Below are 24,947 nucleotides of genomic sequence, written 5' to 3' on the forward strand. Positions count from 1 at the left end.
TCCTCGAGCAGCCAACACTTACCGCAGATGTGGCCACCGTGGATCTCAATGGGGTCCACAAGCTCCCACATGTTGCAGCACTGACACATCACCCATCCTGCCATCTTAATGTATTTAATTAATTAATTATATTTTATTTTTAGTCCCAATGCCACAGAATTTTAACCCTTAGTAAAATACATACTACAGCTATTTAGTAAACAGTTGATTAAATAATTAAGCAAGAAAAGCAAGAGAGAGATAACTCATCAACCAATCACTTCCCTGTTTTCTTGTTACATCTAATGTAGTTGCCCAGTTGCACTTTGTCTCAGTCACCAACCTGCTCGCGCTGCTCCCTGGAGTATCTAGGCACCACCGCTGCATTTAAGCTGCCTGAGGGAGGGAGGGGGTGGGGGGAGGTGCTTACCTGAGATCACGGTGATCTGGGGCCCTTACTGACTGTATCTGTACTGATGTTAATCCAGCTCCCTCACACTGTCACTCAGTAACCCCTTCCCCAGCACCCTTTATTCATCATCATAGGCAATCCCTTGGAATCGAGGAAGACTTGCTTCCACTCTTAGAATGAGTCCTTAGGTGGCTGAACAGTCCAACACGAGAGCCACAGCCCCTGCCATAGGTGGGACATACAGTCATTGAGGATAATGGAGGGTGGGACAGGTTTGCCACACATTCTTTCCACTGCCTGCCCTTGTTTTCTGCATGCAGTCGGCGATGAGACTCGAGGCACTCAGCAACCTCCCGGATGCACTTCCTCCACTTAGGGCAGTCTTTGGCCAGGGTCTCCCAGGTATCGGTGAGGATGTTGCACTTTATCAGGGAGGCTTTGAGGGTGTCTTTGTAATGTTTTCTCTGTCCACCTTTGGCTCGTTTGCCATGAAGGAGTTCTGAGCAGAGCGCTTGTTTTGGGAATCTCGTGTCTGGCATGCGGACAAAGTGGTCTGCCCAGCAGAGCTAATCAAGTGTGGCCAGTGCTTCGATGCTGGGGATGTTGACCTGATCGAGAACACTGACATTGTTGCATCTGTTCTCCGAGGGGATTTGTAGGATCTTGCGGAGGCATCGTTGGTGGTATTTCTCCAGCAACTTGAGGTGTCTACTGTATATGGCCCACGTCTCTGAGCCATATAGGAGGGCAGGTATTACTGCAGCCCTGTAGCCAATTTTATACATCTCAATAAGGTCTCTCCTCAGCCGCCTCTGTTCCAAAGTAAAAAACCCAGCCTATCCAATCTTTCCTCATTGTTAAAATTCTCTAGTCCAGGCAACATCCTCATAACTCTTCTCTGTCCCCTGTCTAGTGCAATCACATATTTCCTGTAATGTGGTGACCACAATTGCACGCAGTACTCTAGCTATGGCCAAAGTAGTGTTTTATACAGTTCATAAGAACATAAGAAATAGGAGCAGGCGTCGGCCATTTGGTCCCTCGAGCCTGCTCCACCATTCAATAGGATCACGACTGCTTTAATCTTGGGCTCAGCTCCACTTCCCTGCCCGCTCCCCATTACTCTTCACTCGCTTGTCGTTCAAAAATCTGCCATATCTCTACCTTAAATATATTCAATTCATCCAGGCCTGGGAATTTATCCACTTTCAAAGCTGCTAAACTCCTTCATACTTCCTCTCTCACTATGTTTATTTCATCTAATATTTCACACTCCTCCCTGATTGAAAACAGATGCAAAGTATTCATTAAGAACCATCCTCATGCATTCCGCCTCCACACACCGATTACCTTTATGTTCTCTCAGAGGCCCTACTCTTTTTTTAGTTATCCTCTTGCTCATAATGTATTTGAAAAACATCTTTGGGTTTTCCTTGATTTTACTTGCCAAAATGTTTTCATGCTTTCTCTTTGCTTTCCTAATTTCCTTTTTAATTGCACCCCTGCACTTTCTATACTCCTCTAGAGTGTCTGCAGTATTGAACCCCCGGTATCTATCAATAAACCTCCCTTTTTTTTCTTTATCCTATCCTGCATGTCCCTTGACATCCAGGGGGCTCTAGGGATGGGCAATAAATGCCGCCAATGCCAGCAACACCCGCATCCCGTGAACAAATTTTAAAAAAGCTCACGAGAACACTAATTTTCTTTCCAGGGTTTATTAAGTGCGCTGCCTAAGACAGAGTGGGTGATAATTTGCTCAATCTGGAGAACAGAAGTACACTGGATTCATGCACGATCTTCTTGAGTCTGTTCCAACCGACAATGGTTCAAGTGGCACTGGGTGCAGCGTCCAAGTAACCCCAGCACCGAGTCCGAGTGACCCCAGCACCGAGTCCGAGTGACCCCCGCCACCGAGTGCCCAACCGGCACTGAGCGTCCCCCAGGCACCAAGTCCCAATGACCCGGCACTGAGTGCACCCCCGGCACCGAGTCCCAGTGACCCCGGCACTGAATGCCCCCCGGCACCGAGTCCCAGTGACCCCGGCACTGAATGCCCCCGACACCGAGTCCGAGTGACCCCGGCACTGAGTGCCCCCCGGCACCGAATCCGAGTGACCCTGGCACTGAGCGCCCCCCTTGGCACCGAGTCCCAGTGACCCCGGCACTGAGTGCCCTCCGGCACTGAGTCCGAGTGACCCCGGCATTGAGTGTCCCCCGGCACCGAGTCCGAGTGACCCTGGCACTGAGCGGCCCCTGGCACCGAGTCCCAGGGACCCTGGCACTGAGCGCCCCCCGGCACCGAGTGCCCCCCCGGCATCAAGTCCGAGTGCCCCCCGGCACTGAGTCCAAGTGACCCTGGCACTGAGCGCCCCCCCGGCACCGAGTCCAAGTGACCCCAGCACTCAGTGCCCCCCGGCACCGAGTCCGAGTGACCCCGGCACTGAGTGCCCCCACGGCACCGAGTCCGAGTGACCCTGGCACTGAGTGCCCCCACGGCACCGAGCGCAGAGTCCGAGTGCACCCCGGCACCGAGCGGTGCGGATTGAGCGGGTGCAGCATGGGGTCTTCTGCAGGGACCATGGCTGGGCCACATGATCCACACCACAGCGGTGACTGACGTGAGCTCTGACCAATAGGGAGAGAGCGGGCGGGGCTTGGAGGACTGAGGTGGCGGCGGGTCATCCAACCATTCGGGGGGTCCGAGACTTCCACCGCCTGCTTCTCCCACTGCTGAGACATGGAATAGCTTTTTGTTAATTGTTCCTGAGATGCGGGCGTTGTTTGTACGGCCAGCATTTATTGCTCATCCCTACTTGCCTTCAGAAGGTGGTGAGCAGTACGTGTATTTAAATAAGCTTGTGTTGCGAAGCTGCTGTCCATCTGGCCCTTTGAAAGGCTGCTCACTGTGGCCCCTCTCCCAGATTCCAGCCCTAGCTCTGTGCTCACTGTGGCCCCTCTCCCAGATTCCAGCTCCAGCTCTGTGCTCACTGTGGCCCCTCTCCCAGATTCCAGCCCTAGCTCTGGGCTCACTGTGGCCCCTCTCCCAGATTCCAGCCCTAGCTCTGGGCTCACTGTGGCCCCTCTCCCAGATTCCAGCCCTAGCTCTGGGCTCACTGTGGCCCCTCTCCCAGATTCCAGCCCTAGCTCTGGGCTCACTGTGGCCCCTCTCCCAGATTCCAGCCCTAGCTCTGGGCTCACTGTGGCCCCTCTCCCAGATTCCAGCTCCAGCTCTGTGCTCACTGTGGCCCCTCTCCCAGATTCCAGCCCTAGCTCTGTGCTCACTGTGGCCCCTCTCCCAGATTCCAGCTCCAGCTCTGGGCTCACTGTGGCCCCTCTCCCAGATTCCAGCTCCAGCTCTGTGCTCACTGTGGCCCCTCTCCCAGATTCCAGCCCTAGCTCTGTGCTCACTGTGGCCCCTCTCCCAGATTCCAGCTCCAGCTCTGTGCTCACTCAGCTGCTCTCACCTGGGGTCAGCATGTCACAATCGGCCCACACGCACCTGAGCTGGACACCAGGCCTCACCTCCTTGCTGCAGCGCCATTGGTTGGAGGACCCGCCACCAGCTCACTTCACTCATCTCCGCCGGGCTCTTCGTATTGGTCAGTGCTCCCGTGAGTCAGGCCGGCCCCAGGATCACATGCCCCAGTTCACTCCGTCCCTCGCAACACCAGGTGATCGGTGTGGCTGATCCCTTCGGTGTCCGGGGAGCTGCCAGCCAACTCCCCGGTTTGGATTTTACTTTATTTTCTCTCTCTGCCCCCACCTCGAGTTAAATCGGTTCCGAAAACTCACTTTCCGTCGGTGATTCGGCATCTAAACGGCCGACCTTTCCCAGGACACTAATACAAATTCAAAATACTACGGATGCTGGAATCTGAAATAAAAACAGAAAATGCTGGAAATCTCAGCAGACCAGGCAGCATCTATGGAGAGAGAAACAAAGTTAACCTTTCAGGTCAATGACCCTTCGTCATAACTGGCGAATGTTCGAGCCCGGTGTGCAGGCGCAGGAGAGGGCGGATTGTGGGACGCCTGAGAATGCGCGGCACCGAGCAGGTGAGCTGGACATTTGAAGGAACCCTGTCTCTGTCTGTGTTGTGGTTAATTCTGCCAACTCTGTTCCAGTCATTCTGGAATGCAAAGATAAACCCCAGCTGCTATTCTCCACTGCTAACCTTCTTCTTAAACCCCTCTCCCTTCCACCCTCACCACTGACAACAATATGAGGAACTTATGGACTTCTTTCAAAGAGCCGGCACCAGCACGATGGGCCGATCAGCTGCCTCTTCCACTTCCCTTCCTTCCCCAGCCCACCAGCCCAAAGTTTCTGTGACTGTGACAAAGGTAAACTATCCCTCCTGGAGCTTCTTGACTTGGTTGGAGGGCCCACCGCCAGCTCGCTCTGCCGACCTCCGCCCAGGCTCTTCCTATTGGGCAAATCTCCGTATTTAAGGAAGGATATACTTGCATTGGAGGCTGTGAAGAGAAGGTTCACTAGATTGATTCCGGAGAGGAGGGGGTTGACTTATGAGGATAGCTTGAGTAGGTTGGGCCTATACACACTGGAGTTCAGAAGAATGAGAGGTGATCTTATTGAAACATATAAGATAACGAGGGGGCTGGACAAGATGGATGCAGAGAGGATATTTCCACTCATAGGGGAAACTAAAACTAGGGGACATAGTCTCAGAATAAGGGGTCGCTCATTTAAAACGGAGATGAGTAGGAATTTCTTCTCTCAGAGGGTTGTAAACCTGTGGAATTCTCTGCCCCAGAGAGCTGTGAAGGCTGGGTCATTGAAGATAGTTAAGGCGGAGATGGACAGATTTTTGAGCGATAAGGGAGTAAAGGGTTATGGGGAGCGGGCAGGGAAGTGGAGCTGAGTCCATGATCTTGTTGAATGGCAGAGCAGGCTCGAGTGCCAAATGGCCTACTCCCGCTCCTATTTCTTATGTTCTTCTGTCTGATCTCCCGTCAGTCAGGCCGGGGCCGAATCCGCATCCGCTCCATTCGTTTCAGTTTGAGGCGGTTTGTTCTGCAACTTTCCTCCAGCCGGATGATTTGATTGGCGGATGTGACCATAATCCCGCAGGTCTGAAAAAGAGGGACTGGTTAGCAGCTCATTGAGGGCCCGCGTCCCGGGGGTGAGAAGCTGCTGCAATCCCGGGGGAACCACTGCGGTCCCACTGGGTGGGGGCCACCCACCCGGGCCCAGCCCTGCCTCTCGCCCACTCTGATTGGTTGGAGGACCAACCGCCTGCCAGGACCTCCAGCCCCTCCCCCGCTCTTCCTATTGGTCCGGAGCTGCCATCAATCACCCGGTTGAGAGCTGGGCGGAGAGAGGGAGTGGGTTAATAAACCCGGGGGAGTGCTGCTGGCTTCAACTGCGGACGCAAGCCCCGCCTGCCCGAGAGACAACACTCAGCATTATCCGCTTCACACACTCCCGGGCTCGGCACCAGGCTCTGTGTTTGCCCTCTGATTCCAGGCCTGGTCGGTGAGCGCTCGGGAGAAAGGGGAATCACCGGCCGCCATCTTGGTCAGGGCCAGTCTCGCCGCACATGCGTACTCCTTTGGGCAGGAACAAAGGGTGGGCGGGGCTTCAGGGTGTCTGTCAGTTTGATTGGACACCTGTTTGTGCCCAGATCAGTGACCCCTGAGAGGGAGCCTTGTTGTGCTGATTGTTGTCTGGTGACCCTGGGCCCAGACTCCCCCTATTGAGCCAGCCTGGGGCTCACCCTATTGTGCCAGCCCAGGGGTCAGCCTATTGTGCCAGCCCGGGGGTCAGCCTATTGTGCCAGCCCAGGGCTTACCCTATTGGCCTAGTGGCCAGCAGAGAAAATCAGCAGCCCATTGATTTTCTTCTCACTCTGGGCACAGCGGGTGCAGAACCAAACCCAACCTGAGCAGAGGGAACAGTAAAACTGGGAGCGGGGGAGAAAATGATGGAAATGGTGCGATGGGTTTGGATTTCAATACTGGGAGGAGGGAAGAGTGTATGGGGTGGGGATTTACAGCTTTGGGGCAACTAGCGAGGAAATGGTTTTACGTAGAAACTAGAATTATCTGGTCTTAATATCTATCCTGTATTTACTGGCGAGTTCACAGGAAGGTGCCAGTGTGTGAAGTTCCCTGTGGGGTCAGAATGTTCAGTGTCTGACCCTGAGCTGCCCCAGGGAGGATGCAGTGTGTGATGTCCCTGTGGGGTGCAGTGTGTTCAGTGTCTGACCCAGGGAGGGGGCAGTGTGTGATGTCCCTGTGGGGTGCAGTATGTTCAGTGTCTGACCCTCAGCTGCCCCAGGAAGGGGCAGTGTGTAACGTCCCTGTGGGGAGCAGTATGTTCAGTGTCTGACCCTGAGCTGCCCCAGGGAGGGACAGCGTGTGATGTCCCTGTGGGGTGCAGAGTGTTCAGTGTCTGACCCTGAGCTGCCCCAGGGAGGGGGCAGTGTGTGAGGCCGTTGTGAGATGCAGTATGTTCTGTGTCTGGCCCTGAACTTCCCTAGGTAAAAATTAATGTGTCCCCAGTATTCCGTTGAAAAGGGGATTAAATCACACCGAGGATAATGAGCAGCTACCCACCAGTCTCTGTGCTTTATTGTCCAGTAACCACCTCACCATCATTTTGAAGCTCCTAATCTTTAGCTCCAGTGTGTGATGATTGGTGCCAGTGCTGGTAAAACTGAAACTGACGTGAGGTTAGTTTGGAAAGGAATGAACCACTTGCAACTCTCTTTCCATAACCATTTTTCTGACTGTTACCTCCCCAACCACTTACAAGCTTGTAGGCATCATCCAGCACAGTAATAACTAAGACAGGGTCTGGTGTAATATAAACAGAGACCGGGTCTAGTGTAATATAAACAGAGACAGGGCCTAGTGTAATATAAACAGAGACAGGGTCTGGTGTAATATAAACAGAGACAGGGTCTGGTGTAATATAACAGAGACAGGGTATAGTACAGTAATAACTGAGACAGGGTCTAGTTTTACACCAGAAACAAATCTTTAATAATTGAAACAGTTTTTTTGCAATAACTGAAAGGTGATAGACCCGGCTTCTGTTAGTGTGACACTATGTTAACAATACCAGAAACATACTCTATTGAATACAATAGTGACAAGGTTCAGAATTATAATAATAGAGATGTGCACTAGAACGGGAATAACAGGGGCAGGTTATTTTCCAATCATAGCAGAGGCCGGGTCTAGTGTAACAATTCCAGAGACAGGATCCCATATAATCAGAGTGGAGTTAGGATCCAGAGTAATAACAGCAAATGCATGGCCCACTGTGAGTAACATAAGACAGTGCTGGATCCAATAATAATAGAGGCAGACTCTAGTGTCGTACTGAACACAATGCTGGATCGAGTGTGATGGTCACACAGCCAGTATCTAGTGCACTCAAACCAAGATTGGGTCTCATCTAATAGTGTGTGCAAGTCAGGGCCTATTGTTATAATTTCAGTCACCCTGCAGCCTTTTAGCATCCTCCTCACAGCTCACACTGCCACCCAGCTTAGTATCATCTGCAAACTTGGAGATATTACATCCAAATCATTAATATATATTGTAAATAGCTGGGGTCTCAGCACTGAACCTTGCGGTACCCCACTAGTCACTGCCTGCCATTCTGAAAAGGACCCGTTTATTCCTACTCTTTGCTTCCTGTCTGCCAACCAGTTCTCTAGCCATGTCAATACATTACCCGCAATACCATGTGCTTTAATTTTGCACAATAATCTCTTGTATGGGACCTTGTCAAAAGCCTGTTGAAAATCCAAATACACCACATCCACTGGTTCTCCCTTGTCCACTCTGCTAGTTACATCCTCAAAAAATTCTAGAAGATTTGTCAAGCATGATTTCCCTTTCATAAATCCATGCTGACTTGGACCGATCCTGTCACTGCTTTCCAAATGCGCTGCTATTCCGTCTTTAATAATTGATTCCAACATTTTCCCCACTACTGATGTCAGGCTAACCGGTCTATAATTCCCTGTTTTCTCTCTCCCTCCTTTTTTAAAAAGTGGGGTTACATTAGCTACTCTCCAATCCATAGGAACTGATCCAGAGTCCAAAGAATGTTGGAAAATGAGCACCAATACATCCACTATTTCTAGCGCCACTTCCTTCAGTACTCTGGGATACAGACTATCAGGCCCTGGGGATTTATCGGCCTTCAATCCCATCAATTTCCCCAACACAATTTCCTGACTAATAATGATTTCCTTCAGTTCCTCCTTCTCGCTAGACCCTCCGTCCCCTAGTATTTCAGGAAGGTTATTTGTGTCTTCCTTCGTGAAGACAGAACCAAAGTATTTGTTCAATTGGTCTGCCATTTCTTTGTTCCCCATTATAAATTCACCTGATTCTGACTGCAAGCGACCTACATTTGTCTTCACTAATCATTTTCTCTTTACATATCTATAGAAGCTTTTGCAGTCAGTTTTTATGTTCCCTGCAAGCTTCCTCTCATAATCTATTTTCCCCTTCCTAATTAAACCCTTTGTCCTCCTCTGCTGAATTCTAAATTTCTCCTGGTCCTCAGGTTTGCTGCTTTTTCAGGCCAATTTATATGCCTCTTCCTTGGATTTAACACTATTCCTAATTTCTCTTGTTAGCCACGGTTGAGCCGCCTTCCCCATTTTATTTTTACGCCAGACAGGGATGCACAATTGTTGAAGTTCATCCATGTGATCTTTAAATGTCTGCCATTGTCTATCCACCGTCAACCCTTTAAGTATCATTCGCCAGTCTATCCTAGCCAATTCATGTCTCATGCCATCGAAGTTATCTTTCTTTAAGTTCAGGATCCTAGTCTCTGAATTAACTGTGTCACTCTCCATCTTAATGAAGAATTCTACCATATTATGGTCACTCTTCCCCAAGGGGCCTCGCGCAACAAGATTGCCAATTAATCCTCTCATTACACAAGGCCCAGTCTAGGATGGCCTGCTCTCTAGTTGGTTCCTCGACACATTGGTCGAGAAAACCATCCCTTATACACTCCAGGAAATCCTCCTCCACTGTATTGTTACCAGTTTTGTTAGCCCAATCTATATGTAGATTAAAATCACCCATGGTAATTGCTGTACTTTTATTGCACGCATCCCTAATTTCTTGTTTGATGCTGTCCCCAACCTCACTACTACTGTTTGATGGTCTGTACACAACTCCCACTAGCGTTTTCTGCCCTTTTGTATTCCGCAGCTCTACCCATACAGATTCCACATCATCCAAACTAATGTCCTTCCTTACTATTGCGTTAATCTCCTCTTCAACCAGCAATGCTACCCCATCTCCTTTTCCTTTCTGTCTATCCTTCCTGAATATTGAATACCCCTGGATGTTGAGTTCCCAGCCTTGGTCACCCTGGAGCCATGTCTACATAATCTCAATTACATCATATCTGTTACAGCTATGTGCACAGTTAATTCATCTACCTGATTACGAATGCTCCTCGCATTGAGACATGGAGCCTTCAGGCTTGTTTTTTTTTATAAACACACTTTGTCTTTTCAGAATTATGTTGTAATGTGGCCCTTTTTGATTTTTGCCTTTGATTTCTCTGCCCTCCACCTTTCCTTATCTCCTTTCTACCTTTTGCTTCTGCCCCCATTTTACTTTCCTCTGTCTCCCTGCATAGGTTCCCATCCCCCTGCCATATTAGTTTAAACTCTCCCCAACAGCACTAGCAAACACTCTCCCTAGTACATTGGTTCCGGTCCTGCCCAGGTGCAGACCATCTGGTTTGTGCTGGTCCCCCAGAACCGATTCCAATGTTCCAGGAATTTGAATACCTCCCTCTTGCACCATTCCTCAAGCCACATATTCATCTTAACTATCCTGCTATTTCTACTCTGACTAGCATGTGGAACTGGTAACAATCCTGAGATTACTACCTTTGAGGTGCTACTTTTTAATTTAACTCCTAGCTCCCTAAGTTCAGCTTGTAGGACCTCATCCCGTTTTTTACCTATATCATTGGTACCTTTATGCACCACGACAACTGGATATTCACCCTTCCCCTCCAAAATGCCCTACAGCCGCTCCGAGACATCCTTGACCCTTGCACTGCCCCTCTCTTGTTGGGCTTGTTACGTACTGGATAGAAAAGTTCACCTGAATGCATTTTAAGAATTCTTCTCCCTCTACACATTTCACACTAAATCTATCCCAGTTAATATTAGAGTAATTGAAATCCCCTACTATTACTGCCTTATTGTTTATGCATCTGTCAGAAATGTGCCTACATATTTGCTCTTCTATCTCCCTCTGACTGGGGGTCTATAGTACATCCCCAGCAGTGTGATTGCCCCTTTTTTTGTTCTTCAGTTGATCCCACATGGCCTCCTTTGATGACCCCTCTAACTTATCATCCCTCCTCAGAGCTACAATTGTTTCTTTAATCAATACTGCAACACACCCTCCCTTTCCCTCACCCCCCCCTCTCTATCTGGTCTTAAAACCCAGTAACCAGGAATGCGGAGCTGCCATTCCTGCCCTTCTTTCAGCCATGTCTCACTAATAGCTATAAACAGCTTCCCACTGGTTCTGTAGTTTTGTTCCACTCCAGCGGGGAGCTTGTTGACTGTGAGTTGGAGCATGGCAGCAAGGAAGATTGAGGAGGGATCGAGCGATGACGCAGCCTTGTTTGACCCCGATCCAGATGTGAATTGGGTCTGTAATGGATTTGTCGGTAAGGATCACGTTGTCGTTGAGATGCAGTACGCGGATGACGCCTGCGTCTGCGCACATTCTGAAGCTGACCTCCAGGATACAGTCAATGTATTCACTGAGGCATATGAAAGCATGGGCCTTACGCTTAACATCTGTAAGACAAAGCTCCTCTACCAGCCTGTCACCGCTGCACAGCACTGCCCTCCAATCATCAAGATTCACCACGCGGCCCTCGACAACATGGACCATTTCCCATATCTCAGGAGCCTTTTATCAACAAAGGTAGACATTGATGCGGAAATTCAACATTGCCTTCAGTGTGCCAGTGCAGCCTTCGGCCGTCTGAGGAAAAGAGTATTTGAAGACCAGGCCCTCAAATCTACCACCAAGCTTATGGTCTACAGGGCTGTAGTAATACTCGCCCTCCTGTATGGATCAGAGGCATGGACGATGTACAGAAGGCACCTCAAGTCGCTGGAGATATATCATCAACGATGTCTCCGCAAGATCCTGCAAATCCCCAGGGAGGACAGGCGCACCAACATCAGTGTCCTCATCCAGGCTAACATCCCCTGTATTGAGCACTGACCATGTTTGATCAGCTTTGCTGGGCAGGCCACATAGTTCGCATGCCAGATACGAGACTCCCTAAGCAAATGCTTTATGCGGAGCTCCCTCATGGCAAACGAGTCAAAGGTAGGTAGCAGAAACGTTACAAGGACACCCTCAAAGCCTCCCTGGTAAAGTGCGACATCGCCACTGACATCTGGGAGACCCTGGCCGAAGACCGCCCGAGGTGGAGAAAGTGCATCCGGGAGGGCGTTGAGCACTTCGAGTCTCAATGCAAAGAGCGTGAAGAGATCAAGCGCAGGCAGCGGAAGGAGTGCACGGCAAACCAGCCCCAACTACCCCTTCCCTCGACGAATGTCTGTCCCACCTGTAACAGGGTCTGTGGCTCTCGTATTGGACTGTTCAGCCACCAAAGAACTCACTTTGGGAGTGGAAGCAAGTCTTTCTCGATTTCGAGGGACTGCCTCTATCATCATAGACGGTCCTCATATCGAGGAGTTCTTGCTTCTGATGACGATGATAATGATGAATAATAGCTATAATATCATACTCCCATGTGTCTGTCTGTGCCCTCAGCTCATCTGCCTTATTCCCTAGACTCCTTGCATTGAAGAATATACCATTTAGCACTGCCAAACTGCCTTGTTGTCTATTTTCTAGCTGCCGTTTCCTCTGCCATCCAAACTCGCTTTCAAATTTCTGACTCCTAATCCAGCTTTTCTTCTCTCCCTTTTGAATCTACTCTCAGGTTCCCAGCTCCCTGCCAAGCTAGTTTAAACCCTCCCCAACAGCAGTCGCAAACCCCACAGTGAGGATATTGGTCCCAGTCCGGTTGAGGTGCAACCCCCAGCTTGTACAGGTCTCACCTTCCCCAGAAATGGTCCCAAAGCCTCAGGAATCTAAAGCCTTTCCTCCTGTACAATCTCTCCAGCCATGCATTCATCTGCTCTATCTTCCTATTTCTGTCCTCACTAGCACGTGGCACCGGGTATAATCAGGACATTACGACCTTTGAGGTCCAGCTTTTTAATTTCTTTCCTAGCTCCCTAAAATCTGTCTGTATGACCTCATCCCGCTTTCTACCTAAGTTATTGCTGCCGATATGGACCACGACCTCTGACTATTCAGCCTCCACCCCCTCAGAATGTCCTGCAGCCGTTCAGTTGACAACCTTGACCCTGGCATCAGAGAGGCAACATACCATCCCTGGAGTCACGTCTGCAGCCGTAGAAGCATCTGTTGGTTCCCCTAACTATCGAATCCTCTACCACTATTGCTCTTCCACTCTTCTTCCTTCCCTCCTGTGCAGCTGCACTCCCCAGAGCAACCATCGTGCTCACCAGTACTTTCCAGACTGAAAATCGGTTCGAGAGTCAGGGGACTCCTGCCCTACCTGCCTGGTCCTCCTTGTCTGCCTGATGGTCACCCATTCCCTCTATGCCTGCACACTCTTAAGCTGCGGAGTGAACACCTCCTGATACGTGCTATCCACGAAGTTCTCAGCCTCGCGGATGCACTGCAGTGAGGCCAGCCGTTGCTCAAGCTCCGAAACCCGGAGGCTCAAGCTGCTTTAGCTGGCGACACGTCCCACAACATAAGAAATAGGAGCAGGAGTAGGCCATACGGCCCCTCGAGCATGCTCCGCCATTTAATATGATCATGGCTGATCCGATCATGGACTCAGGTCCACTTCCCTGCCCGCTCCCATAACCCCTTATCGGTTAAGAAACTGTCTAGCTCTGTCTTAAATTTATTCAATGACCCAGCTTACACAGCTCTCTGAGGCAGCGAATTCCACAGATCCACAACCCTCTGAGAAAAGAAATTTCTCCTCATCTCAGTTTTAAATGGGCGGCCCCTTATTCTAAGATCATGCCCCCTAGTTCTAGTCTCCCCTATCAGTGGAAACATCCTCTCTGCATCCACCTAGTCAAGCCCCCTCATAATCTTATACGTTTCGATAAGATCACCTCTCAGCCTTCTGAATTCCAATGAGTAGAGGCCCAACCTACTCAACCTTTCCTCCTAAATCACCCCCTCATCTCCAGAATCAACCTTGTGAACCTTCTCTGAACTGCCTCCAATGTATATCCTTTCATAAATATGGAAACCACAACTGCACGCAGTATTTCAGGTGATTGTCCAGGTCACGGGAAATGTCCAGGACTTCCCACATGGCACAGGATGTGCATTCCTTGGGACTGAGTTGCCCTGCCATGATAGAAATTCTGAGCAGACAGTTCTAGTTTCTCTGGAACATTCTTTCCTCTCTTGCCCCTCTTAAGTATGTAGAATTTGTCCCACTCCCCTGCTCTTGCCTCATAAGCCTGCAAGTATTTCTAACTCAAATATTTATCTCTTTTGAAACTAACTAGTGAATCTGCTTCCACCACCCTTTCAGGCAGTGTATTCCAGGTCATAACAACTAACTGCTTAATATTTTTCCCTCATGTTGCATTTGGTTCATTTGCCAATCACCTTAAATCGGTGTCCTCTGGTTACCGACCCTTTTGACACTGAAAATTGTTTCTCCTTATTATAGAATCATAGAAATTTACAGCACGAAAGGAGGTCATTTCAGCCCATCGTGTCCGCGCCGGCCAACAAAGAGCTATCCAGCCTAATCTCATTTTCCAGCTCTTGGTCCGTAGCTTTGTATGTTACGGCACTTCAAGTGCACATCTCAGTACTTTTTAAATGTGGTGAGGGTTTCTATCTCTACTGCCCTTTCAGGCAATGAGTTCCAGACCCTCACCACCCTCCGCATGAAGAAATTTCCCCTCAAATCGCCTCTAAACCTCCTACCAATTACTTTAAATCTATGCTCTCTGGTTGTTGACATCTCTGCGAAAGGAAATAGGTCCTTCCTATCCACTATATCTAGGTCCCTCATAATTTTATACACCTCATTAAGGTCTCGCCTGAACCACCTCTGTTCCAAAGAAAATAAACCCAGCCTATTCAGAGGGTTGGTGGGTTGGCGGAGGTTACAGAGATTGGGAGGGGTGAGGCCCTGGTGGGATTTGAACAAGAGGATGAGTATTTTAAAGGCTGATGCCATCAGGCATCTCACTCAGCACAGAATGTGACTCACTACCAACAGGAAGGATATTATTTTAAATACTACAGATGAATTATGAGAGGAAATCAATCTCTGTGGCTTTAACTAACAATGACATGGAAAGAGGAAATTGAATGATCTTTAAACACCTGGTTCACTTGGCACTGAAGTGTCTGAAACTCATAAGAACTCCAGGGAAACAAAATACTGACAAATGTTAAACTTTTTTGTTGACAAGACAAATCTCGATTTAACTTTTAAAAGATAAATTGTTCAACAGGGGTTCACACTGACTCACCCGACAGGCCGACTCAGGATCCAACCCTCAAACACCGCGATTGGTTGTAGAACACGCTGATCCCTGGGCCAACCGGCCTCTGAGCTCTCTTCCTGTTGGTTCCCAGGGCAATCAATCACCACTCGCCAACATTACGCTTCCAGATGAAGTTGAGGGGCTCAGAGGGAGAAATAAAATGAGGCAGTGAATCTGAGTTAAGAAATAAAATTGGAGAAGTATGATTAAATGAACAAGGAGAGGCAATATAAACTAAAGGGTACAATCCGAAAGGGGCTGCATGAACATTGAGACCTGCGGGTATATGTGCACAAATCGTTGAAGGTGGCAGGGCAGGTTGAGAAAGCAGTTAAACAAGCTTACGGGATCCTGGGCACCAAAAAGGCATAGAGTACAAAAGCACGGAAGTTATGATGAACCTTTATAAAACACTGGTTCGGCCTCAACTGGAGTATTGTGTCCAATGCTGGGCACCGCACATTAGGATCCGAAGGCCTTAGAGAGGGTGCGGAAAAGATTTACAAGAATGATTCATGAGATGAGGGACTTCAGTTACATGGATAGACTGGAAAAGGTGGAGTTGTTCACCTTGGAGAAGAGAAAGTTGAGGAGATTTGATAGAAGTGTTCCAAATCATGAGGAGTCTGGACAGAGTGGATAGGGAGAAACTGTTCCCATTGGTAGAAGGGTCAAGAACCAGAGGAGATAGATTTAAGGCGATTGGCAGAAGAATCGAAAGGTGACGCAAGCAAAAGCGTTTTTATGCAGCGAATGGTTAGGATCCGGAATGCATGGCCTCAAAGGGCAGTGGAGGCAGATTCAATCACAGCTTTCAAAAGGGAATGGATAAGTATCTGAAAGAAAAACATTTGAAGGGCTTGGGGGAAAGGGTGGGGGAGTGGCACGAGCTGGGAGCCGGCATGGCCCCGACGGGCCGAATAGGCTTCTTCCATTTTGTAACCATTCTCTGATTCTGTGAGCAGAATCATTCTCAATCTAACTCAATCTAAAGTGACTGTGACTGCTCCAAGTATAACCACTTCAGCTGCTGCAGTTTTATTCATGTCACTGGTCACCACTGGTCCGGATGTACTAGGGGACCGAGGGTTGAGTGAGAAGGAGAAACTGATGGATATCCTTATTAGGCGGGAAATTGTGTTGGGGAAATTAATGGGATTGAAGGCCGATAAATCCCCGGGGCCTGATTGTCTGCATCCCAGAGTACTTAAGGAGGTGGCCCTAGAAATAGTGGATGCATTGGTGATCATTTTCCAACAGTCTATCGACTCTGGATCAGTTCCTATGGACTGGAGGGTAGCAAATGAGGGTAAAAAAGGAGGGAGAGAGAAAACGGGTAATTATAGACTGGTTAGTCTGACATCAGTAGTGGGGAAAATGTTGGAGTCAATTATTAAGGATGAAATAGCAGCGCATTTGGAGAGCAGTGACAGGATCGGTCCAAGTCAGCATGGATTTGTGAAAGGAAAATCATGCTTGACACATCTTCTGGAATTTTTTGAGGATGTAACTAGTAGAGTGGACAAGGGACAACCAGTGGATGTGGTGCATTTGGACTTTCAAAAGGCATTTGACAAGGTCCCACATAAGAGATTGGTGTGCAAAATCAAAGCACATGGTATTGGGGGTAATGTACTGGCGTGGATAGAGAATTGTTTGGCAGACAGGAAGCAGAGAGTCGGGATAAACGGGTCCTTTTTCGAATGGGAGGCAGTGACTAGTGGAGTGCCACAGAGCTTAGTGCTGGGACCCCAGCTCTTTACATTATACATTAATGATTTGGATGAAGAAATTGAGTGTAATATCTCCAAGTTTGCAGATGACACTAAACTGGGTGGTGGTGTGAGCTGTGAGGAGGAGGCTAAGAGGCTTCAGAGTGATTTGGACAGATTGGCTGAGTGGGCAAATGCATGGCAGATGCAGTATAATGTGGATAAATGTGAGGTTATCCACTTTGGTGGCAGAAACACGAGGGCAGAGTATTACCTGAATGGTGGCAGATTAGGAAAAGGGGAGGTGCAACGAGACCTGGGTGTCATGGTTCATCAGTCATTGAAAGTTGGCATGCAGGTGCAGCAGGTGGTGAAGAAGATAATGGCATGTTGGCCTTCATAGCTAGGGGATTTGAGTATAGGAGCAGGGAGGCCTTACTGCAGTTGTACAGGGCCTTGGTGAGGCCACACCTGGAATATTGTGTTCAGTTTTGGTCTCCTAATCTGTGGAAGGACGTTCTTGCTATTGAGGGAGTGCAGCGAAGGTTCACTAGACTGATTCCAGGGATGGCTCGACTGTCACATGAGGAGAGACTGGATCAACTGGGCCTTTATTCACTGGAGTTTAGAAGGATGAGAGGGGATCTCATAGAAACGTATAAGATCCTGACGGGATGGGACAGGTTAGATGCGGGAAGAACGTTCCCGATGTTGGGGAAGTCCAGAAACAGGGGACACAGTCTTAGAATAAGGGGTAGGCCATTTAGAACTGAGATGAGGAGAAACTTCTTCACTCAGAGAGTTGTTAACCTGTGGAATTCCCTGCCGCAGAGACTTCTTGATGTCAGTTCATTGGATATATTCAAGAGGGAGTTAGATATGGCCCTTATGGCTAAAGGGATCAAGGGGTATGGAGAGAAAGCGGGAAAGTGGTACTGAGGTGAATGATCAGCCATGATCTTATTGAATGGTGGTGAAGGGCCGAATGGCCTACTCCTGCACATATTTTCTATGTTTCTATCCTGTACCTGATGGCCTTCCTGTACCAAGCTGGCCGCCGCGCATGCTCCCTGCCCTGCAGCGGAACAATGGGAAGCGCTGTGACGTTGAGCAAGCCCCGCCCCTCTGGCTCCCTGCTCCCCGCGGGCGGCCGAACTCTTTCCCCACAAACCGCCATCCCTCCCACCCCCACCAGGAACCAAGGCCCGTCGCCGCCCGAAGCTCTCCAGCAACCGCCACGTGACCGACCACGCGGCGGCCCGAACCTCGACAATGGGCTGGCCCCTCCCCCGCTGCTGCTCTCGGTGCCCGCCGACAAACTGCAACCGCCCTCCCGCGCGCCGCCGCCACTCAGCCCGCAGCCAATGGCGAGGCCGCGCCACTATTCCGCCCACTCCACACGCGCTGCTCTGCGCCAATCAGCGGCAGGAGGCGGGGCTACGGCACCAATCAATCAAACGGCGAAAAATACAGGGCGCGCTCTTCTTAAAGGGGCAAGGTCACCGTGCCTGTTTAAAGGGGCAGCATCCTCTGAAGAAGTCCCTCGGATCGAGGATGACTTGCTTCCACAGTAAAAATGAGTTCTCAGGCGGCTGTACAGTCCATCGGGGGACTTACAGTCTATGTCACAGGTGGGGCAGACGGTGGTTGAAGGAACGGGTGGTGGAGAGCCTGGGTTGCTGTGCGCTCCTTCCACTGTTGACGCTTGATCTCTGGTTGCTCGCAGCGAAGAGATGCAAGGTGTCCAACGCCTTCCTGGATGCTTTTCCTCCACTTAGGTTGAGCTTAGGCCAGGGACTACCAGGTGTCGGTGGGGATGTTGCACTTTTTCAAGGAGGCTTTGAGAGTGTCATTGCCTGTTTAAAGGGGCAGTGTCTCTGGGACAGTTTAAAGGGGCAGTGTCCCTGTGCCTGTTTAAATGGGCAGTCCCTGTGCCTGTTTAAATGGACAGTGTCCCTGTGCCTGTTTAAATGGACAGTGTCCCTGTGCCTGTTTAAATGAGCAGTGTCTCTGTCCATGTTTAAAGGGAGAGGGGGTGACATTTTGCTACTTTGCATCTCCTGTTAATGCCCCCAGCTCGCGAAATGGGGTGAAAATGAGTTTGTGACTGGGCGTGGTGAGAACAGCGCTTTCCGCTAAAGTTGACAGGAACTTTGCAGCGACAGTAAGACGTTGCACCTCGCTCTGCTGCATTCCGCGATGCTGAGGTCATCACCATGGACAGCGCCCCAGACCAAGAATTGGCCCTCACACGCTGGTCCTGTGCCTGGCACTGACAACCACAGCTTCAGCAGTTGGGTTTCAGTCGGATGTCGGCTGGTGGAGCACTACTTACTGGTGCCGTAGTAATACCTGCCCTCCTGTATGGCTCAGAGATGTGGGCCATGTACATTAGACACCTCGCTGGACAAATACCACCAACGATGTCTCCGCAAGATCCTACAAATCCCCTGGGAGGACATTCGCAGCAACATTAGCGTCCTCGTCCAGGCCAACATCCCCAGCATTGAAGCACTGAGCACACTTGATCAGTTCTGCTGGGCAGGCCACATAGTTCACATGCCAGACACGAGACTCCCAAAGCAAGCGCTCTACTCGGAACTCACCCACGGCAAACAAGCCAAAGGTGGGCAGCAGGAATGTTACAAGGACACCCTCAAAGCCTCCCTGCTAAAGTGCAACATCCCCACTGACATTGGGGAATCCCTGGTCAAAGACCATCCTAAGTGGAGGAAGTGCATCCGGGAGGGCGCCGAGCTCCTCGGGTCTCATCGCCGAGAGCATGCAGAAATCAAGCGTAGGCAGTGAAAGGAGCATGCAGCACACCAGACTCCCCGCTCACCCTTTCCTTCAACCACTGTCTGTCCCACCTGTGACAGGGACTGTGGTTCTCATATTGGACTGTTCAGCCACCCAAGAACTCATGCTAAGAGTGGAAGCAAGTCTTCCTCGATTCCGACGGACTGCCTATGATGACTTACAGGCACCAGCTTCTGGTTTACTTTTAGTCAGCCAATAATGCTTCTTTCTTAGTTTCACATCGTCTCTGTGCCTGTTTAAAAGGGAGAGAGTCTCTGTGCCCATTTAAAGGGACAGTTTCTTTGGATTCTCTTATTACTTCAAACAGGTATGCCCTGCTTTGTGATTTGGAGAACACAACAGGCAGTGATGTCAGCAGTGACACCAAACCTCAATGCTCATATCACCATCTTGGAAAAGATAAGAGGAAGGCTGCAAAGTCCAAGAGGACGTCGTTTGAACAGCCAAGGAAGAGCAAGAGGCAAGGGGCAATCCTCATTGGGGACTCTATCATCAGGCACACAGAGAACACCCTATATAGAGGTAAGGCCCTGTCAATTGCAGTCTTTTGTTTTCCAGGGGCCAAGATAGCTGATCTCCGGGATCATGTGGATGAACTAATGAAAGGTGAGTGTTAAGAAATCAGTGTAGGTTTAGATATTGGAACTAACGATATCATGGATAGAAGTCCATTTGATTTGCAGGATTCCTACAAAAGCCTCATAGATGTCCTTCAGCAAAAGGGTGCAAGGATAGTAGTCTCCGAGCTATTACCAGTCATATTCAGCTCGATGGAGAGGAATAGCCGAATCGCAGGATTCAACATTAGCTTCAGGACCTCTGCAAGAAGAAACTTCACTTCATCGATAATTGGGAGGTGTTCGCTGGACAAGGTAAGTTGTTTAGGAAGGACAGCCTCCATCTTAACTTCTTGGGAGTTTAAAAGCTGGCAGAGGGTGCTGAATTATCCCCGACTTCAGCAAGGGGTTAGTGTAGATAAGTTCAAAGTTAGGCTTACTCCACGTGATAATTACATAGAAGCATGAAGATAAACCAGCTATAAGCAAACAATAATTAATAACTAAGAAGTAGACGGGAGATCTTTAAATTGCTTGCATGTAAATGCAAGGAATGTTAGAAGCAAAGTGTTAGAATTGCAACCGATGCTGTGTTGGAGAATCTAGACGTATTGTGTATTTGTCAGACATGACTAGATGACAACGATGGCACAGAAATTCACCGAAAGGGCTACAAGGATTTGAGAAAGGATAGGATAGGTCAAAGGGGAGGTGGGGTTGCTATTTTTATCAGTGAGAATCTAACAGCTAGAGAGAGACTGGATATTGCCTCATTAGGCACAGCTGAAGCTATCTGGGTTCAAGTGGACCAAGCTGACGGGCAGGGATTAATTATCGGTAATTGCCTGTATTTTTAATTGCTCACTGCACTCTGGAATGGTTCCTACAGATTGGAAGGAGACTAATGTAGTCCCCATTTTTAAAAAAGGTGACAATGCAGACCCGGGTAGCTATAGGCCCATCAGTAATAGGTAAAACTCCAGACACCACGCAGTCTCATGGCTTCAGGTCAAGCATAGGATAAGGAAATCTCCTGCTGATTCCCACCTACCGCCCTCCCTCATGATGAATCAGTGCTCCCCCATGTTGAACACCACTTGGAAGAAGTACTGAGAGTAGCAAGGATACAGAATGTACTCTGGGTGGGGGACTTCAGTGTCCATCATTAAGAGTGGCTCGGTAGCACACCAACATGAAGTAAAAACCTATTTGACCTCGTCCTCACCAATCTACCTGTTGCAGATGCATCTGTCCATGACGGCATTTGTAGCAGCGACCACTGCACAATCATTGTGGAGATGAAGTCTCGTCTTCACACGGAGGACACCCTCCATTGTGTTGTGTGGCACTACCACCGTGCTAAATGGGATATATTCAGAATAAATCTAGCAGTTCAAAACTGGACATCCAGGAGCCAATGTGGGCCATCAGCAACAGCAGAATTGTATTCCATCACAATCTGTTACCTCATGGCCCGGCATGTCCCTCACTCTACCATTACCATCAAGCCTGGGGACCAACCCTGGTTCAATGAAGAGTGTAGAGGAGTATGCCAGGAGCAGCACCAGGCATAGCTGAAAATGGGGAAGCTGCAACACAGGACTACATGCATGCTAAAAAGCGGAAGCAGCATACTATAGACAAGGCTAAACGATGCCACAACCAACGGATCAGATAAAAGCTCTGTAGTCCTGCCACATCCAGTCATGAATAGCGGTGGACCATTAAACTGTTAACGGGAGGAATAGGCTCCATGAATATCCCCATCCTCAACGATGACGGAGTCCAGCACGTGAGTGCAAAAGAAAAGGCAGAAGTGTTTACAACCATCTTAAGCCAGAAGTGCCAAGTGGATGATCCACATCGGTCTCCTCCTGAGGTCCCCACCATCACAGAAGCCAGTCTTCAGCCGATTTGATTCACTCCACGTGATATCAAGAAACGGCTGAATGCTCTGGATACAGCAAAGGCTATGGGCCCCGACAACATCCCGGCTGTTGTGCTGAAGACTTGTGCTCCAGAACTAGCCGTGCCTCTAGCCAAGCTGTTCCAGTACAGCTACACACTGGCATCTAGCCAACAATATAGAAAACTACCCAGGTATGTCCTGTCCACAAAAAGCAGGACAAATCCAATCCGGCCAATTACTGCTCCATCAGTCTACTCTCAATCATCAGCAAAGTGATGGAAGGTGTCCGTCAACAGTGCTATCAAGCGGCACTTACTCACCAATAACCTGCTCACCGATACCCAGTTTGGGTTCCCCCAGGACCACTCTGCTCCAGACCTCATTACAACCTTGGTCCAAACATGGACAAAAGAACTGAATTCCAGAGGTGAGGTGAGAGTGACTGCCCTCGACATCAAGACAGCAATTGATCGAGTGTGGCATTAAGGAGCCCTAGTAAAACCGAAGTCAATGGGAATCAGTGGGAAAACTCTCCACAGGCTGGAATCATACCGAGCACAAAGGAAGATGGTTGTGGTGGTTTGAGGTCAATCATCACAGCCCCAAGACATCGCTGCAGGGGTTCCTCAGGACAATGTCCTAGGCCCAACCATCTTCAGTTGCTTCATCGATGACCTTCCTTCCATCATAATTTCAGAAGTGGGGATGTTCGCTGATGATTGCACAGTGTTCAGTTCCATTCGCAACTACTCAGATAATGGAGCAGTCCATGCCCACATGCAGCAAGACCTGGACAACATTCAGGCTTGGGCTGATTAAATGTCAGGCAATGACTATCTCCAACAAGCAAGAATCTAACCACCGCCCCTTAATATTCAATGGCATTACCCTCAACGAATCCTCTACATCCCGGGGGTCACCATTGACCAGAAGCTTAACTGGATCAGCCACACAAATACTTTGGCAACAAGAGCAGGTCAGAGACTGGGTATTCTGCGGTAAGTGTCTCACCTCCTGACTCCCCAAAGCCTTTCCACTATCTACAAGGCACAAGTCAGGAGTGTGATGGGAATACTCCCCACTTGCCTGGATGAATGCAGCTCCAACAACACTCAACTAGCTCAACAGCATCCAGGGCAAAGCAACCCGCTTGATTGGCACCCCATCCACCACCGTGGCTGCAGTGTGTACCATCTACAAGATACAGTGAAGTAACTCGCCAAGGCTTCTTCGGCAGCACCTCCCAAACCCACGACCTCTACCACCTAGAAGGACAAGGGCAGCAGGCGCATGGGAACAACACCATCTCACGTTCCCCTCCAAGTCATACACCATCCTGACGTGGAAGTATATCGCCATTCCTTCATTGTCACTGGGTCAAAATCCTGGAACTCCCTCCTAAACAGCACTGTGGGAGTACCTTCACCACATGGACTGCAGTCGTTCAAGAAGGAGGCTCACCATCATCTTCTCAAGGGCAATTAGGGATGGGCAATAAATGCTGGCCTTGCCAGCGACGCCCATGAACGAATTAAAAAAAAACCCACAGCCCAGCAATGTGTTCAGCACAGAATGATCCTACACAAATCTATTCCCACTAACACTGTCCACATTCATTCACCAGAAACAGCCCAGTACCCGTGAGTAACTGCAGCCCTGTGTCTGACTTCAGTTAAACATACAACTCAAAACATTGTAAAGAGAAAACAAACCCCATTATAGTTCAACAGTCTATTCATAAGCAGTGAGCCCCCTCACCCCAACTCCTCTTTCACCCCTACTCTCCAACCCCCCCTCACCCCAACTCCCCTTTCACCCCTACTCTCCAACCCCCTCACCCCTACTCTCCAAACCCCCCTCACCCCAACTCCTCTTTCACCCCTACTCTCCAACCCCCCCTCACCCCAACTCCCCTTTCACCCCTACTCTCCAACTCCCCTCACCCCAACTCCTTTCACCCCAACTCTCCAACACCCCCCTCACCCCAACTCCTCTTTCACCCCTACTCTCTAACTCCCCTCACCCATACTCATTCACCCCTACTCTCCAATCCCCTCACCCCAATTCCTCTCTCGTCTTCCATTGATCGTATACTGCCAATTGATGTGTCAGGATTTGAAAGATATTTACAAATGCATCGAGGGGTTTTTAGAGTTTGGATCTTTCTTTATTCTGTCCACTCGAGGCGTTCGATAAACAACTTTCTCCTGTGAATAAAAAGCTGGAGTATTGGGCCATGATGTGTTTACTTGTTCATCTTATTATCTCTAAATATTTAATCTTGTGGTTTCAGCCACAAGATATTAAAGCTCATAACAGATGGTCTTTTACTAACGTTATTAACAGCATTGCAAAATACAGACTGTATAGTTACCTGATCCGACGAACGGGGATAATACAGTGGATTCAGAGCTCTCTGCTCCCCAGGTCTGTTCCAACAAGCTGCGGCTACACTGGTGATATTTCTATTTAACTTGTTTACTACATTCATGATCTGACCCTCTTCAAACCATAACCAGGATATCGGTGCATTGTTCTGGCTGTGGCCACAAGGCTGTGTCTCGATCACACACAGATACCGTTTCCTTGTTTCACATCTCCATACACAGACCGTCTCTTTACACATCCCCTTTCTATATAATTACAGCCGACATGAGCAAGGACGTGAGGCTCATTTAAACACACACATTTCATAACAACACAAGTTACTCTGGGGTAAATGTTCAGTCCATTTTCATTACAGGCACAATACAGAGCAACTCACTGGCAACTTAACAGAGTCCCATCGGCCTACAATATAGAGCTGTAGGATTGGGCCGTGATCTGTTTACTTGTTCATGTCTTGCTCACTACATTTCCTGAGTGCATTTAAATTTAAAACCAAGTTTGCAGCGTGAGGCACGATTCACACTTCAAAGATAAGAGCGA

The 24,947-nt window shown here is 49.1% G+C and overlaps 1 long non-coding RNA gene across 6 annotated transcripts in view; it reads right to left on the minus strand.

Moving 5' to 3' along the window:
• Nucleotides 1-1,058: 1,058 nt before the first annotated feature.
• Nucleotides 1,059-24,947, minus strand: part of LOC139253754 (uncharacterized) — a 52,673-nt gene continuing 28,784 nt past the window's right edge. For 3 of the 6 annotated variants that reach the window (XR_011591984.1, XR_011591977.1, XR_011591981.1), the window contains exons 5-6: nucleotides 15,003-15,195; nucleotides 3,655-4,268 (exon numbers count right to left, since the gene is read on the minus strand). This is a non-coding gene — a long non-coding RNA (uncharacterized lncRNA). Of the gene's footprint in view, nucleotides 1,157-3,654; nucleotides 4,269-4,699; nucleotides 5,489-15,002; nucleotides 15,196-24,947 lie in introns of those variants that run through there. The other 3 variants (XR_011591978.1, XR_011591979.1, XR_011591980.1) reach the window with 3 other exon arrangements.

This window comes from Pristiophorus japonicus, unplaced genomic scaffold (assembly GCF_044704955.1).
Source record: "Pristiophorus japonicus isolate sPriJap1 unplaced genomic scaffold, sPriJap1.hap1 HAP1_SCAFFOLD_510, whole genome shotgun sequence".
Taxonomy (NCBI): domain Eukaryota; kingdom Metazoa; phylum Chordata; class Chondrichthyes; family Pristiophoridae; genus Pristiophorus; species Pristiophorus japonicus.